At 42.8% G+C, this 18,850-nt stretch overlaps 1 long non-coding RNA gene across 1 annotated transcript; it reads right to left on the reverse strand.

Moving 5' to 3' along the window:
- Positions 1-2,531: 2,531 nt before the first annotated feature.
- LOC129385932 (uncharacterized) lies at positions 2,532-18,633 on the reverse strand. The gene is made up of 4 exons (XR_008613402.2): positions 17,658-18,633; positions 9,560-9,698; positions 4,551-4,635; positions 2,532-2,595 (listed from the first exon to the last, which is right to left on the reverse strand). It is a non-coding gene; the product is annotated as an uncharacterized lncRNA (long non-coding RNA).
- Between the last annotated feature and the right edge of the window lie 217 nt (positions 18,634-18,850).

Raw genomic sequence — 18,850 nt, forward strand, 5'->3', positions numbered from 1 at the left:
CCGCGCTCAAATCTCGCTGTGGATTCGAATTCGCGCTGCGTGCATTTCGATGAGCTGTTGGGGCGCCACCTAGAAGAATTTGAATATGGACAAAACAAAACAAAGTTCTAACATATGTCCGTCTAGATTATTTTATATTTATTTATTTAAGATATAAGGCACATGCTGTTTAGAAAATACTCACGGCAAACAATGTTTCAGTTTAGTTTCTTTGGCCCCTCGGCCCCTCCGATTTATGTCCATTGTCAGCTGGCCTGCGGCCTTTAAACGATATTCCTTACATATTGTGGCTCAATGTCGAGGACATTAAACCTGGTTGAATGGGGTTTAAATGGAGGGACAATATTTCGTTTTGTAGAGTATTGCTGCTGGGGATAAAGCGAGAAATATAGGCTGCTTCTCGTCGGCAAAAGGAGCCGGACGAGCAAGTCACGAAATGCAAGAAAACGAACGGCTTGCATGATTACTAGTACAGTCTCGCTTGGTTGACCAGTGAGAAACAGCATAATTAACAACCTAACAAATACAATGGACAGCCGCCAAATCGTTGGTCAATTAGACATGTTAATGATGAGTCAGAGTGGTTGTTATTTCGTGTTTGTCCGTTTGTAAACGTGTTGTGCAAAGCTTCGTTTATTCGATGTTGTGCCCCATTTCCACCAGAAAAAGAAAGAAAGAAAAGCGGCGTGTTTCTGTTGACGCGGCACGCGCAAGTGAAACGGATTTACGGGCAAGCCGCGCGTGTCACGTTCACACATATATCGCTCAATAAAGCATTCCGGCGGTATCGATCGACATACCGGCCGCACCACTGGTGGTAACGGCTATAGTGGTACCGGTGGTAATAAGGGGAGCCGAAAGGACCTAGAACCTCAGGGCACTACAAGAATATATTTCATGGTTTCACACCTGCTTACTGCAAAAGTGTACAAAGTACATGCATGGTATAGCACTGTACTCGTAATGCAAAAATAAACGAATTAAAATTAATTTGTAAACTAAGAAACCAAGGTGAACCTTCAATAATTCACGAACAGGTAGGTTCACACTCAACTGACTCATGAAACAGTATGCTAGCTGTGCCAAGAATCTTAATTAGTCGAGCAATTAAGGGTGGTGACTGTCATGTGCAATGCCTTGGGGAAATGCATGCAGAAGTAGGACAATAGCTGTTGCTCTGTCTTTGCTCATGCCCTATCAACTGATTAATCACTTATTTATTTATTTATTTTTATTTTCACATACTGTAGTCCAATTGGGCTATCGCAGGAGTGGGTTTGTACATTGCATATAACAAAATATTTTTCTGCACAAATCAACTTCAATGCCTTAAAAAACATGATAACTTCAATATAAAAGATACAGTCAGTATAATAAACGCAGCATGAATCAAGTAAATACAATGATTTTTCTAATTTACCTAGTTTCACCTGGGAGTAAGTTCCATTTTTCAATTGTATGAGGAAAGCTATACTTAAACAGGTTAGTATGCAGTTGAAATGGAGCAAGGTTAAGTTTGTGGCTATTCCTAGTAGGTTTCAAATTATCAGGAGACAGATAGTTGTTCTTTAATGAGTAGTGTTGGGTGTTATTTGAATTATGCAACAATTTAAGGCATTCATAATCACGCCGCTTGGACAGAGGTAGTAAACCGATTTGTTGTTTATTTAAGTCATTATTCCAAAAAATTGGAGAGTTGGAATTTCCCCTCACAAGGCACTATTGGCAATAAAATCACCTACAGTGCTTGTCGAATGGGTGCCGCAGTGCTACAGTTGACCTGCAAAGACGGGGCCGAACCCCTGCTCAGAAAATGGAAGAGAGGCCGAACTCTCTCGAGCCCTGGCTAACTTTGAGCACTGACTGTGTTGAGTGGTATACTATATATTGTACTACCACACAGTACAATGATGTATATTAATGATTAATACAGTAATATTATGTATATAATAATAATAATAATAATAATAATGATTCAGATCTGCTACCATATCTGCATCTCCTTCCTTCATGCTACAGAAAATGTCTATGGAATTCTTGCTGTCAAATCAATAAATATATACTTCAGAGCATTGTTGCGTTGTTGTGACATCACTGGAAACATCACTTCACAGCATTAAACCTTTATCGGTCAAACCTGTGCTCAGAAAAACATGTGGCACTCAAAGCACAACAACCCAGCGCCGAGCATGGTGTGTCAAGCGCGTCACATGACTCGTCAAAGGTCGTAACATAATTGCTGGTGCTATATATATATATATATATATATATATATATATATATATATACATACCTTCCGCAAAGTACAACACTATTTGCATCTCACGTTGACTGATATCTTTCAATTGTTAGTAGGTGAAATGCAATCCACAGAAAAAGGATAAACAATTGTATGCATATCTATCAGTATAATCACGGAGTATCAGGCTGGGCATCAACCAAATTGATTCTTAATATCTGTAACTGTGGCGAGGAAAGCATATGTCGCCTTGAAGAAGACAAGTCCACTTGTTGAAACGTTGGCTACTGCTTTCATCTTGTTCTCGGTTTGCTCATCGTCTTGAATTTCCATTTCCTGCCTTCCCCATGTTTTCCCTGGGTTTGTATACATGGTATCTTAACACGCAGCCTAAAAGATTGCAGATTCTTCTCCTATATGCATAGTTGGTATATAATTGTGAATAAGCAACACACTAAAAAAACGTTTTCTTCTAGCATAACACTGAAGCATACAAAGTTGAAAATTTACTGTGCCTACCTGGGCGTCATTTCACATATTTAAGAGGTGAATCATTTTCCTTTGTGTACATGTGCATTGGGCTAGCTCCCAGATCAAACTATATGCCATCAATCTGCACAGTTGGCACAGTAGGAATTCACAAGACAAATTTTAGCAGAGTGCACCTTGTTTACACTTTTCTGCATTTCTGTATGCAAGATATAACACTACAATTTCCGCTGAAGATACTGTGCTTGTTGTGCAGGCCATGTTTTGATGCTAATGGATGGCACCTGTATAATCATGTAAGACTTTTGTGAATATATTGGCACAGCAGCACCTTCTGTTATTTTGTATGTATATTTCTGACCAGCAACACAACCAAGCAGAGGTATATTGTGCTGTAGGCAAAACAAGTGGCCACTTAGATTTGGCAGCTCTAGATGGGCACATCGCATCTAGTCGTTCCTCACCCCACTTTAACATTTACATTTCACCAATGGCAAAGGACAATGTTGGATTCCGTAAAATATCCAATTTCAAATGCACTATGGATGACTGACTTTTGAAAGAACAATGAAGTGATGCCTGGAAACCTGTGTACCAACTTTCTTCCCATATTAGTTACTATAATGCCTTACAATGTGTCTTAAAATTCTTCACATGGTGCACCTAAATTTGGTGCTAGAGTGGAGAGGAGTGCAGTAGTTTGACTTTACCTAGGGTAGCAAAATGCCTCACAACACTGCTACATCAAAGTAGCAGTGTTGCAGCGCTCAACGGTGCCCTTAAAGGCATCAGTTGCGCCCATCACATAACAGGGGCAGGGAGAGTACAAACATAAATGAGATTACAAAGAAATAGTTACAACAAATAATAGGACAAAGTACAGAACAAAGGTATGCTAACATTGTTTAGGTATTAAGAAACAGAATGTAAGAAATCATAAGAATTGCAAAACAAAAGTTATGCACACAGCAAAATAAAATGTTGAAAATATGCATGCACACATAAACTACGGTATTAATACAGGTATTTATTAGTAACTCACAAAAACAACTAAACAAGAATGTAATAAAAGAGGCAACTAATTAACAGTGCGTAGCACGTCGTAAAATTTTAATGTCAGATTCTGTGGCAATATCAGAGGGAAAGCAGTTCCCTTCAGTGATGGTGCAGGGTATAAAGGAGCATGCATATTGTAACATGCGAGATGGTGTACGCTTAAATATGAGGTGGTGATCCCGGCATGAAAATACGACAGGTGGTGACTGAAAGAAATCATTGTGAAGAGAAGTACGATTATAAAGTTTGTCAAGCAGGCAAAGACGCACTGATTTGTGGCGAAGGGATAGTGCTTTTAAATCAGTACGTGCTTTTAATGATGACACGGAAGTGTAAGATGAATAGTCGGAAAATATGAAGGTGAGCAGCCCAGTTTTGAACAAATGCAATCTCGTCAACAATGTTTACCTGCCAGAGTGCTATATTAGCGATGCGTATTCGAGCTTTGTGTGGATTAGTGTAGTGTAAGCAAGTTTATGTATGTTGACAAAAGCATGCTTTAGGTTTAATTTGATGATGCCAAGAGAGTGGTGAGCTGCTGCAAAGATGGAGTAAATGTGGTGGTTTCATGCTAAGTCGTAATGTAAATGAAAACCTGTGCTGGTAGTTGAATGTTAAACTGGGATCTTCGAAATAGTCGATGACTTGTGAATTAATAATGTGTTCCATAAGTTTGCGAATTGTACTGGTTAATAATATTCATTGGTAGTTAAAGGGTGATAAACACTCGCTGGATTTGTAGAATGGGATGACTTTAGCCACTCACCAGTCTTAAGAATGAACCCAGGGGGTATGTTGCGACACTAGCTGGGACACATTCTTGAGCAGCTTGTTATTAAATTTGCTGTGACCTGTTGTAGATGAAGTTTTTAATCTGTTTAGTAAGGTAAAAATGCCCGACACACTAATAACAATTTCAGACATGTCAGATTGCATGGGGAAGTCAGGGCATGCAGTGATGTCTTCACATTTGGACACTCAACAAAACATATCATTTAGTAACTGCACACACTATAACTCAGGAACTACATCACCACCAGAATTAGGATTATGTCAGGCTGTGAATAGGGGTTTATTACGTGCCATAATCACTGTTATTCATAATAAATCATAGCTGTAAACCTGTTGACGTGTGGATTTTAGTAGCATCTGGCATTCTTTGTCACATAATATGTATCTTTGCCATGTCTTGGCTTTTTTTTTTTATTTGCCATTCTATAGAGCGCTTCATTTTATTTATGAGGTGCTGCAGGCGTTTATTGAATGTTTTGTTGCATCTAATGCTGAGAAAAAGGACGAACATTTTGATAAGATTTGCAAAGGTGGCTCTAAACATAACCAGTTCTCTTCAATAGCTCGACTGTGTCTGCAAAGGTGGCTAATTAACGATTATGCCGAGTAATGTTGGCCCTATTGTAGCACCTAATGTGTTTAGTAGTGTTTTCTTTTTTGTTAAAGAGAAGTTAAGCAGACCTACTATAACTGCATGATCAGACAGCCCGTCCAGGTGAGTAATGCCGGAACAGATTAGAGGATCGCTGGTCGAGATGAGGAGGAGGAGGAATAAACATTTATTTTTGAAACAGTATCCTGGGTTAAGCCCCAGTTCTACTCTAGGTGGGAGGTCTCCTCATTCCAGGAATCCTCTGGCCTTCGCTGCCTCCTTGGCCCTGGCGACGAGGTGTCATTGTTGCTCCAGGCCCTCGGAGACGAGCTTGGCCTCTCACGTTTCAATGAGGTCTTCGCTTTCTTGTCTGGCGTTATATTCTTTCGGTGAAGGCGATGCGTCTGTATCTAGATGCCATGGACACTCGAGGATCAGGTGCGCCAAGGTGTATGGTAAGCCGCACATTGGGCAGCGGTATCCTTGTAGCATTGGGCATAGTCTGTGCATGAATATTTCCTTGTAGCATTTGGTATAGTCTGTGCATGAGTATTCCGTGGGTGTAAGTGTTACTCTGTAGTCTTCTGAGTGTGGTACTTTCTTCTTCGGTGAGCTTTGGGTGAGGTGGTGGGTGCAGCCTGCGTTCCAGCCTGTGATATTGAAGGATCGCTGAGTAGGTGATGGGTACGGTCTCTGCCCCTGCTGACGCAGACCGGCATCTTGAGAGTAGGAAGGGTTGGCCCGGCAGGTGTGGCCTCGGGCCACGGCGTGTGCTGATTCGTTCCCCTCCAGCCCGTCATGCCCAGGAACCCAGGTCACGCAGGTGTAGCGGATTGAAGCGCTGTCGTGCTTCAATATCTTTAGTGCTTCTGTCGACACTAGACCCTTAGCATAGTTCCTGACAGCTGCTTCAGAATCGGAAAGAACAACAGCTGCGTCTGCACGTGGTAGTTGCTAGGGCGATCGCCGTCTCTTCTGCAGTCTCAGAGTTTTGCGCACGGACTGTGGCAGACGCTAGCTCTCTGCCCTTAGAATCTGTGACGTTCAGGGCGTAAGCATTTCTTTGCGGGTATTTGACTGTGTCGGTGTATCTGGCATCCGGACCTTGCCTGTGTCTTTGCCGTAGGGCATCCACTTGGGCTTGTCTTCTTTCCTTGTGGTACAATTGGTGCTATGCACAGGGATTTGCAGATGTTTGGAGGAATTCTTTCTTTTCGGTCCGTGGTGGCCTATAAAGGTTTCACTGTAGCTCAGCCCTTGCAGCACTGATCTCCCGGTGGGCATGAGCTTAAGTCATTCTAACTGACTGTCTTTACGAGCTTCGGCTAATTCTTGCCAGGTGTTGTGTATGCCCGTCTTGAGAAGTCTCGTAGTCAAAGCCGTAGATGGTAGGCCCAGGGCAGTTTTGATGGCTTTGCATATTTGAATGTTAATTTTTTTCTACCTCTGATGAGATCTAGAATATTGGCCAGTGTACATGATGAACAGGTTGGGAGAGTAATGAGTTGAGGTAACATATACAGGAATGAAGGAAAATATGCCATTGAGCGTGAGCAGCTGTGATAGATTCTGTTGTCCAGTTAATAATGGAGAAATTAAAATTGCCATAAATGATCACAGTAGAATGCCAAAATAGCATATGCACTTCATTTAGCATGTTTTGAAACTCGCTTGAAAATGCACAATTTACATCCGGAGGGCAGTAGTATGCACTTATGAGAACATTCTGCTTGAGCATTGAAGTGAAATGAAAATGTGCTCTAGGAATGAACGAATGCCAGTTGGAACTGCAAGAATTTATTTTTTTAAAGCTATGAGCATGCCACCTTCTATGCAGTTGCATCATTCACAACAAAAAGTGTTGCATGCAGATGTGAAAAGAAAAATTTTATAGGAGATGGTATCGTTTAGCCACGTCTTGATTAGTACAAGAAGAGATGTCACGCATGAATCAATCAGTGATGAAAGTGACATATATTTTGACATCAAACTTCAACCTCTAGTGCATAAGAATGACAGGTTTGTAGACGTGTTATGGGTGTGTGGTTGCATAAACTGTCAGTTTCCACACTTGCATAAGATGAAGGTTTGGCTTGTCATTCTTAAAGCATGCTGAGACAGACGCACTGCACAGTTTATTTCCGAGTCCCAAACGTATGTGTCGTTGTTGACCAAGAGCTTGTTAAAAACCAAGCAAGCTTAGTGTGAGCTGTCTCATACTGACTACAAATTTTAAAAAATTAATAAGAAAATAAATATATCTGTCATCCTGATTGCTGATTTGCTGTTCCTAAGTGATGGGGTAGTGTGAAAGTGACATATTTTATTTGTACATATTGTACTCAACCCACTGCAACAGTAAAAAAAAGGAAAGAAAGGAAGGAAAATGTAATTTTGTGAAATTATACAGATGGAGCATCCTTCTTTTTTTTATGCTGAAGTAAACAATCAATATATGCACATGTGAATACGATATATGTGCATGCACTAGAATAACTTTCACCAGTCATATTATGTCAGCAAGACAGCAAGGTGGGCGAATTGGTTAGGATTTATCTTAGTTTTGGTAACAGCTAGCGCAAAGGTACGATGAGTAGAAAACGTTATTAAATACACGAGCAGGGCTGTTAATGGTTTGTGAACACTTTTCTGTAACGCTATGTGTTATATCCGCGTCCACAGCGACCAGGCCGGCATGGATAAGCGTAGTTTATGATTGAGCTCTTCCTTGTCATTTGACGCGCTGATAACCACGACTTATTACAATACGGCAGTTTCTTAACGTTTGCTAATCCGGCTTGGGCAAAGCTCCCGTCGTTGTGTGCCACCTCACGTCCGCCGTACGCGGTGCCGGCCGGGCAATAATAGATTGACTTTTGGATGGTAGTACGCTCGCTGCGTGAGGGCACCCCGCAGGTGAAGGGCATGGGAAAATAGCCCATTCTTACGACGCGGGGTTCGGTATGTGACCTGTGATTAGCCCGAGGGTTCAGATTAACTGCGTAGCTGTTGCGCGGCCCAATGCTTCGCGCTGCCCGATTGTAGACGGTGGACATTGTAACATATTTTAATTTCGCTTGCGTTTCGCTCGCGCAAGAACTTTCCACGACTCGCTGACTTCCCGTCTGTTGCCAATGAATGTTCCCCGGCCAGACGCTCCTAGGTCCAAGCCCGGCCCGGGCCCGAGTCAGCAATTGCTTGGCCGCCCCGAGCATCCTTGGACCGAGTTTGGCATATGCGGCCGACAACGCTTTCTGTCTGGCCAGCGCTAGTAGTAAAATCGTGTTTTGTCAACAATTAAGTTAGCGTGTTGACGGTACGTGAAACGTCGATCGCTTCCGTATCACAGCTCTGTTGGCATTAGCCTTTTTTTCTTATTGTGTTACACAATAGGTGCGATTGCGATCACTTTATTCCGACGGTTATGCTATGTTATGATAGAGCAGGCAGGCCGGATCGAGGTGCCGTACTCGCTAGGGCCTTTCCTTGCCGTGCTGCGCGTACACTATCACCGATAGGTCGTTTATATGGACGGTAGGTAACAATAATAACGATAACCCCGAGAAAGGAATCCATTGACATACTGGCCCTGGAGATAGGTTCATGTTTGCCGAATCGCACCGTATGTATGTATGTATGACTCGGTCGAATTGGCACGTACAGTTGAGAGGCTCTCATGAGATATGCTCGCCGACGACATGCCGATGAAGTGCTGTTTAGTATTTTTCTCGCACACAACTATGTAAACGAACTTCCTATTAGCGTGTAGACGAATGATGAGGGCGGCATATAGGTACAGTACCGTACATATTCGCCTGAAGAGGAACATTACAAATGTGCACATGGTATTCACATTTTATTAATTTAATGATGATATATGTGGGCTGTGTGGACCTTTAGGGTGTAGTGTAATATGCAATGTAGGAATGAAGTATTAAGAACACAACAACAAAATTTCTTGTCATATGACCAACTGAGTAAAATGGGCTTTTCAAGTGAACAAACATACCCCACAGGAATGCCACTTGTAGCTTTTTCAACTGAGCTACCACATTTTTAGTCACATATGCAGCTAGGGTATGCAATCCAATTTTAGAACATGGCTTAATTAGCAAAAAGCTTTCATAATCTTGAATACAGTTAATGCATTAGAGGTGCAGCCTTAGTTACTGTACACATTGCATAATCTGCACACTGCAGAGCATTAATTTGCATAATTTGTTTTGTACTTTCTTCTGCATGTGGCTGCAAGCCTTTGTTTTCAAGAGTGCGCCTAGGAAAAAAAGTGTTTGTGTTTGGTTTGGATGATGCACTTCGGTGGCCAAGAGAAGAAACATGCAAATTATAATATTTTTTTATTAAGATAGCTGCATTGGACCAGCAGGACCTACCTTTCATACCATGATTAGGGCAAGACAGATGGCACCTGACAAAATCCAGAAAATGTATCATCCACTCTGAGTAATTGGTGAGCAAGCTTCAATACCATGAGGGGCCAGTGAGCCTTGGCTTTGGTATGACAGGAACAGTCTTGAAAATACCAAAACATATGTGCATAAGGGACAGGAGTTGCCTCTGTCTGAAACCCACTGATGACTCCATTATAAACGTAAGCAGCAGTGCTTGTGCCATGCTCTGCTGCTTAATTTCAGAGAGACTAAGAGATGAACGAAAGGCATAGATAGAAACATTGAGAGGAGCATTATTTATGTTCTTTTGCAACATCATGCTGCAATTACCACAAATTATAAACACTGCAATAGTTGTCTCTAGCTTGCTCATTTTAATAATCGTTCCATTCACAGTCTCAACTCAACAGCATAACACAACATATTAACTTATTGCGCTAAAGTCTGAGAGTGTGTTGGTTACATATACTACATTTGGTTACATTTACGTATACTGGATGAGTGAGGGGCATATGAACACACTTAGTGCTGCTTTCCAACTGAGATTATTCAATCCATTGAGCAACCTGACTTTAAACTTCTGCAGGTGACTGTTCAAGTCAATGCACATACATTTACCCACATCTACTGTTTGTTCTATATTGATTTCTCTTTTACGAGTAATCACTGTGGATTATAAGGGATATTACAATTAAACATTGAAGGCCATAATTATGAAAATAATATGGCCTTTGAAAACAAAAAGCATAGACAGGCCATCAAAATGACAGCAAAAATAAAGAATAAATTAATTGTTTATTTAAAAAGAAGCCTAATAAGCTTATTAAATCACCCATGACATGCCTCTTAATTGGCTCTTGAAAGTTGAGCTCCAAGACTGGCATGCTGTGTATATCACTGACAGTAAGCACCAGACTAGCAATACCAGAGTAACAGGGGAATCACCCATTGCAATGACCTCTGAAAATTTAGTCAATGGAGTTAGAGAGCTCTTCTAAATCACCTTTCTAGCAGCGGAGTAACACTGTACCATTTTGGAACAATACATTTGTGTTTCTCTGACATGACCCAAATACCTCAAATGGATCCCAGTACATATGGGAGAAGTAACCATGAATGGCCCTCCCAACCTCAATGAGAAGGCCGACCGAGCCGCGCGAGAACTAATCCACCGCGTCTCGGACAGTGACGGCACAACACCCCGCAACCCCCGGGGAAAGGGGAAGGACAGCGGGGAGGCAACGACAACGAAGTAGCGATACGAGACAACAGGCACAGACTGGTCACGTACCATGACATACTGACACACTATACGAAACGAGGAGAAACATACCCACAACCCCGCAAACAACTCGACAGGTTTCAAGAAACAGATTGGAGGAGGTTGCAAACCAGAATATTCCGAAACCCAGTACATTTAGACAGAGTAAATTCAACACAATACCCAGACGCGAGCTGCAAGCTCTGCAAGCACGAACCCGCATACAATGCACAGATCTCATGGAAGTGCACACAGATCAGATCGATATATCTAGAGGACAAGATAGAACAGGACCTTCTCGAGGAGCGATAGCTAAGCGCTCTGACTAGCTCGGAACTACACGACCAACTATGGGCTATCCAGTGGGCCCGGGCAGCAGTGGAAAGGCTATGCCTCACCGCACATAATGCCCGGGTGGCCTGAGCCTGGGCTGGAAACCTTGCAGATCCTTTTCTCATTAAAGTTATTTCCGTACGTCCCTCCCTGGTTCAAAAAAATTTACCTTCCTAAACGCCATGTGCATCTTTAGAGGCATGCCTTATAGAGATACACTGGCAATTTAATCTCTCCCCCATGGATGCTAAAAAGTCTCAAAAGGCAAAATGCTACTCCCTGATAGATGCTTCATATCAAAGAACATTTGCCCTTTTTACACACAATGCTTTGTTTAAGGTCACATTCAGAGCAAGTGAAAAGCACAATTAGGCCTATAATTCCCTGCCTGTAATGATACTTTGTACAAACTTGCTGTGAAACAGTATTGCATGAAGCTACACTGACTCTCTACAACTGCAGAAGATTACTCTTTTCATTCAGGCAGCAGTGACATTTCTTTCCATTCATAATAAGTGAGTCAAGATGCCTGTGCTCACATTATTAAAATTACGTATTTCCTGATAATAAATTGCAGTTAAGAATACTGCGTCCTTGACAGTGCTTGCAAAATTGATGCAGCAATGGCTGTCGAACTTGAGCGTAAAAGCATGTGTCGCATCAGAGCAAACTTTTCAGGGTAGAAAGACGGTAAGTGAGCCTGGCACAAGAGGTGCGGGTAGATACATGTTCTTGATGTTGTTGTGTTCTTTGTTATCTGCCATGGCATTGAAAAGGCCAGAGATGTGTCCCTGTACCTAGTGTAAGCAAGCATTAAAAGTGAGTAGTTGTGAAGCTTGTGTATCTTCTGACAAAGCTATGTGGCTTTACTGTCTTGCTTCAGCTGCTAAATGGCACTCAAGGAATTGGTGTGTCAGTATTTGGGTGAAGTTTGATAAAAATGAGGCTGCCTCATTGGTGTCATGTGTGACTTTACCGTGTACCAGCCCCGTTCTGCAGACTCTTGTCATGTATGGTATGAAGCTCAAGTAGAGTTGCAGACATCCATTGTAGATTCCTTATTTTTATAAAGAGGGAAGTACTTAAGGCTGACTGATACTATGCTTCCATCTCTTGTAATAGCAGCGTCTGTACAAAATACATTGGTCCAAAGGAACATCAGTGTACAGCCGTGCCATGGCCTTAAGTCTGTTCTTGCACCCAAGCAATCAGAAGTGACTGCAACATGCAACCTCTTTAATTCAAATGCTCATTCACATTGAATTAGCAATGCTGCCGTGGTGTTCACCTGGGCATGTTCTTGAGCGAACAGAGGGAGAGCAGCTATTGCCCTCATCACGTTCTGAATAATGATCTCAATCTGGTCCCTATGCTTCAGTGAGGGCCAGTAAAACTGAGCCTGATAAATAATATGTGGCTGGAGTACAGACCAAACAGCATTACTGGCTATTTCAGTACAATCTTCTCCACATTTAGATGCAATCCTTCATATCAGGTGGAAGGTTGACATTGGTGTCTTCTTTATTTTGCCTAGCCAATTTGATCTTGTTCCGGATTGGCGAACATCGAGACCAAGGATCCGTACTTCTATTTCTTGTAACAAGGACCAGTGCCGGTAGCCAGGAATATATTGGTGCATGTGTTGGGGGGGGGGGGGGGGGGGGTGAGCATTGTCTGCACATTGTCCTATGCCAGGTAAACAGACATGTTGGGTTCGGGGGCAAGGAGTTACGTTCCCGGTGTAGAGCATGCTGCAAAGCAATGCCGGTCTAGCCTGGTGTGGTTGGAAACGCCTTTCTCAAACTAATTGCCAATAATTGTTAGAAAGCTATATTGTGGCTACTTTTCCTTGCAGCAAGGTGTGTATTGTCCAAAATGAGTGATGCACGAATGATGGATGTCGCTGCACCTATTGCTGCCTGCAAATGTGAGCCACCATTCAGGAGCACAGCAGTACTGGACGGTAGTGCTAGTAAATTTACATAATTAGCAAGGCTTCAATATGCATACCCTGGAGTTAAATGTCAATATTGATTAAAATGGCTGTGACATATGAGTAGGCTTTGTTTTTTGTGGCCATTATCTGGCTTTCGCGCACCCCCTGGATGGGCTGTATTATTCTTGCATCCCTCTGACAACAAACATTTGCTTGTGAGTACTTCTTGCTACCTTTATTACTGATTTCTTTTCTTGATACTCAGATCCCTGTCTTTGCAATGTGGCCTCTGGCTGTTTATGTTCTTAGGAATGCAGACTTGTATGATGTTAACATATCTGAAAAGAAGCAGTATACACACTGAATACTTGAATGATAGAAAGCCACTGCTGTAAAATTAATGGTCAATCTCGGAAAGGGTCACCTGAATTGGCCACAATGAATAATTTACTGAAGCTATAAAAGCTGCTTTTCTGAATAAATTTTCCAAGACAAATACAGCAATATGCATGTCATGTTTGACGAGAATTCACAATTACCTGAAGCATATTTGCTTTGAGAATTAGTCCCAGGTGCCACAAGCACACTTGATGCAGAAGCTTGAAAGCAGTACAGTGACAGCCACACACCTCTACCACGTGGAATAAAAAAAATCCCAGACGGTAGCACACTACTCACCCAGTTAAAAAAAAAAACACATGTTGTCATTTATTGAAATTGCTCTTTATTTTTAAAAGTTCAATTCAGAACAAGTTACTACAGAGTGTACTAATGTTTATGTTGGTTTCCATATTACATACCCCTCTGTGGCAACAAAATGCTGCACATACGCAATCAGTCATGCATGCCCTCCTACAAAGAGTGAAATGGAATCTGAGTGAATCAAGTGACATGTGGCTCATTTGTAGTTGTAGGTAAACTTGATGGCTGATAGCACTAAGGGCAAGTAATAGTAGTATAAAGTTTATTTCTCTTAGTGGTTTGGGCGGTCGGTGCTTCCCTCAGTCCAGGGCTCCACTGATCTCTGTGGTTTGCTGGGCTTGATCGAGAAGAGCTCTCTGGCTCTCTACATCTTCACTAGCAAGCCAAACATCCCAGTGCCTGTTACTTGGCACTTACGCCATAAGGGGCGAATTGGAATTTGGAGGCTGTAGTTTATACGTTCATGTTACGTGGGCAAGAGTTGGCAGCTCCTCGCACCAAGAACACATACTTTCATAGAATGCAGGGTGTACCTTAGTGAGTATTTGTAGGTGTAAATATGTGTTAGTCTGTACACAGCGCGAATCCCTGGCCTGTTCTTTCATAAGGTTGGAGTGCGGGCGGCTGTATTTTTGTCTCTCCTTTTCCTGGTTTTCGAAGTGTCGTGTGGGTCAATGGGAGTTCCTTGAAAGGACTGACTAGTGCTCGGATGCTTTTTGCTCGAGCAGTTCGGTCCACCCTCTCATTTTCCTCGAGTCCAGAGTGCGCCGGGCACCAAATTACCACCTGGTGCAATTCTGTGAATTTTGTATGGGACGGTACCCGTCATGCACGAACAGCATGCTGCCTTAGAGTCCATCATGGCCAATGCAGATTGTTTCTTTTGCTTCTGCATCTCGAAAGGCCAGCGCTATGGCTGCTGCCTCCACGGTGCAGGTTAAAGGGTTCCGAATGGAAGTTGTTATCCCTGTGGACCAATTGAAGGCCACTATTTTGAATTTGTCTGTTGCCACTCTACATGCATCTGTGTAGTATACGTCTGGATTTCTTTCACATTTCTTTTGTAAAGCCTTTGATTGCGCTTTTCTTCTGCTTTGGTGGTGTTCCGTGCTCATATTCTTTGGGATTCGTGAAACTAGAATTTCCTCTCTTGTTTGTCTGGGTAGCAAAACTGTTTTTTCTCAGCCATACTGCGCTATCAGGGGATATCCTGCCTTTTGTAACAGAGCCTTTCCTTGTTTTGTAGAATTCAGATGTTCTCTCTGAGGCATGACCACATGCCGTGTCATGTTCTTCATATGTGTTGTGAATACCAAGAGCCTCCAGCTTTTTGGCACATGTGTTTTTGGGAGCCCTAGCTGCCCTGATGATGGAGCTCACTTTAGACATTTCAGCCTTATTTAGTTTCTGAAAGGGGAGGCTATAGGTCACCCTGCTAATAATTAATGCTCGCACAAGTCTGACTGCCTCCGCTTCTTTGAAGCCTCTTTGTTGTTTTGTGACTCTGTGGATCATTTGTGCCACATTCCTTGTTCTTTGTCTTAATGTTTCTAGCATGTGTGATGCCCTGCTGTTGTCTTGGTACAAAAACTCAGAATACATTCAGGTATGTGGACACCAAGGGCAAGAAACAAGGAAGGAAATTGAGATTGGCTGGGTGGTTTCTTTTGATGCAGTGAAACGTAACTAAAGTCCAAGTATGCATTCACACGACATCTGCACATGAACACGTTACTAAAATACATCAAAGCCTGACCAAGCAAACAAATTCGCAGGCCTATTTAAATTTATTCCATTTGTCCTTTTCAGCACTGGTCAAACGTGCAATACATGACTATGAAAACACAGTTAGTGTCTGTATACAAAAAAAAAAAAAGAAATTGTAGGCTGTAACTGCCTGAAACTGTGATTTCTAATGCACAAACCTTTGTGCATAGACAACTTGATACAAGGAAGTGCTGGTACAGATTTCCCAGTGAAAATGCATGCAGTTTGAAGCTTATTTCACAAAACTGACAAAATGAACGTAATTGTGTGCACACACTGCGTGCCTCCATTTAACACAGAAACAGGCTGGCTGTTCGCATTGTTCATGCTGCATAACAGTAATTTGCCGCCTTAAAAATAATGTTGCTGTGACGCAAATCGCTCCCAGTTGAAAAAGACAACAGGAGTTCCTGTCGCAACTACGGAAATTTCTGTTCTACGGCAGAAGTTCCTGATGTTTCTGTAGTTGCGACAGACATTTCTGACATTATGACAGAAATTCTGATGTCCCAACAGAATCATCCTGTCGTGAAGACCAAGAGTTCTGAAGTCGCAACAGCAACTTTCTATCGCAACAGCGATTCTGACGTCGCAACAGGAACTCTCTGTCGGGACTACACATTTTCGGTCGTGGCGTTAGAAATGTGCCACTTTCTGTCGCAGCGACATAATTTCTGACGCCGCGACAGAAGCGCTTTCAGTCGCGACGCTTTAAAATTGTATGTCAATTTCGCATCGGTGGTGTACCCTGTACTTTTCTCTTGCGCGGTATTCAATCGTGCTTCTCTGAAGCCGGCAATGCTGATAGCACAGACACCGGTATTAAAGTCGAAGTGGCCAATTGTTATAATTGTGCCGTGACGACGAAGCACCATAAATGCCCTACCGGCCTCCTCAAAATCGGCCGCTGATAAAAATCATATCATCTGCGGGAATGGCTGCGTATCCGTTTTGTGTTATTTGGTAAGATGTGGCACACAGGCCTGTGGACTTACATGTGCCGTTACACTGACACAGTTAACTTCCCAGAAATATTGCATAAGCTTTTACAAAGCGAAAAAGAAGTTTTGGGTTGTTCCACAAAGTTGCGTGAAAAGCTGTCTCGCTCGGGTCTCATTATTCTGGTACAGCGCTGCCGAGAGATGCCAGTATGCTGTCAGAATGAACAATCATCCACGAATGTTTATGTAGCTATCTTGCATTGAACACAGAATTATATGCGCGCTCAAAAGTGCAGAGCGAGAGACAACTGTCGAAATTAGCAGTAACAACTTAACAGTGTCCCCGGTCACCGTTGTCTATTTCTGTATTTCTTATTTAATATGGATATCCTACAGCAAAATCGATGTTCTAGCACTACACAATGTACCTGTCGATGGTAAGAACACTTTTACTTTTCTAGAGATGCGGCAGTTGACGCGGTGGAATGATAGCGCCTGTTGACTCTTAAAATGCAAATATAAACATAAACGCAAAGTGTTTGTATATCTGAAATATGCACCAAGGGGCATATTCGTCGTGGCTTAGTGGTAAGATGCTGGGCTCGGGATGCCTCAGTCCGGAGTTCAAATCCCCTGCAGGGAGATTTTTTTTTCCTTTCTTTTTTTTTTCTTTTTTCTACAAACAAATTTACATAGCCTTAAAGAGGTCTCTGTCAATTTTTAATTGAATATTGATCAAGAACTACAGGACGTCACACTACGGACAACAGAACGACAGACTAAAATTTCCTGTTGTGTTTTTCAAGTGGGCTGTCACAACCTATATCGACACTTAAGGCGAAGTGGTTATCAAACACACCTGATGACGAAACTCCAATACTCTTTGACCCGCCGTGGTTGTTATAAGCGTCCTTGGAGTTGTGCTTAGTATTAAGCACGAGGTCACAGGAACAGATCATGGTTCTGACACGTAAAACACGACAATTAAATTGAAAAAGAGAAAGAAAAAAGTTGAAACGTCTCTTTTTTGTGCGGCACTGTCTTCTTGAGTTTTATTGAGAGGACCGGTAAGTCTCAACACCGCGACATAAAAGGTGTGAGCATTATGCGCATAGCGCAATGCTTCCGCGCCGTACTCACCACGGCAGCTTGAAAAGGCCGCGTCAAACATGAGGCAACTGGGCAAGCGGTAATCCGAAACGCGCCGTTTCCAAAAGCAGTCGACACCGTACGCGGTCCGATTTTGTGAGGACTGTGGGTGAGGTTTCACTAGCCGCTGTTATATCGTGGCGCAGGAGGGAATACCCGAGCACGGCCGCGCGAACCACGAAAGTGTATTGTAGTACACAGATCACGTCAAAGCGATGACTACGCAGTGGCCGATCACCGCCGTGCTGCGCAGTGGGGCAGGTAGCTTTCTTGTGAGGTTCCACACTACACGAAACACTCTCCGACGGCCGCCAAAATTACCTCGTAAGCACGCATATAGACACACACGCAGAACTACGATGAGCAAAACAGGTGCCGTCACCGGCGCCGACGACAGTGGCGCTTTGCGAGCTTTGCCTTCAGTTTCACTTTTAGTTGATGGGAAGACGAACAGAAGCGAGGACATTCTGCGGCCTAAGCCGTCGAAGTTTTGCATGGTCTCGCTTCCGAAGACAGCTCGTCAGATGCCGACCGGGGGTTCTGGCAGCGCGACAGGACATTGTGGTCGACGAGACGAACAAAGCGTCTATTATATCGCCCTAAATAAGTTGGCTTGCACTCCGGAAATGTATAAATTTGCAGAAAGAAAAAAAAAAGAAGAAGAACCACTTGGACAATATATCTCTCCTTTCTCGTTTCCTTCTCACAGATGTGTAAAAGAAAAGAAAATAACGCATAAAATAAGAAACAGAACTCCGTTTACGCTAAAGGGAGGCCTGTATCTTCTAAACTCCCTCTTAAAAAGGATGTAGAATTGAGGTTCTGTCTCCTTCTTTCATCCGCATTTTGCGAGGGAGAGAAATGGAGGACGCTGAGCATTTCTACACCACTCTAAGGGAGCACGGTTTTCAGGCACGTAGTCTCAAGGGAGGTCACATCCCTTAAAATGCCTTTTTCGGCTCATTTCCGTTTACAGTGACTAGTACCCGCTCTTTTACGTTGTGCCAAATAACAGCTTCAAATTTTTTATGTAGAGACTATGCAGTAGAAAAACAACAGGACGTCAAAACGCAATGAATATTGGTAGGATGTACATACACCTAAAAGACCTCCGCTGAGAAGCGATCGCTCGAAGCGGTGTTCACGCGCGATCGCCCACGAAATGAAAAGCCAGCACTCCCAAA

Source organism: Dermacentor andersoni, chromosome 7 (assembly GCF_023375885.2).
Source record: "Dermacentor andersoni chromosome 7, qqDerAnde1_hic_scaffold, whole genome shotgun sequence".
Taxonomy (NCBI): domain Eukaryota; kingdom Metazoa; phylum Arthropoda; class Arachnida; order Ixodida; family Ixodidae; genus Dermacentor; species Dermacentor andersoni.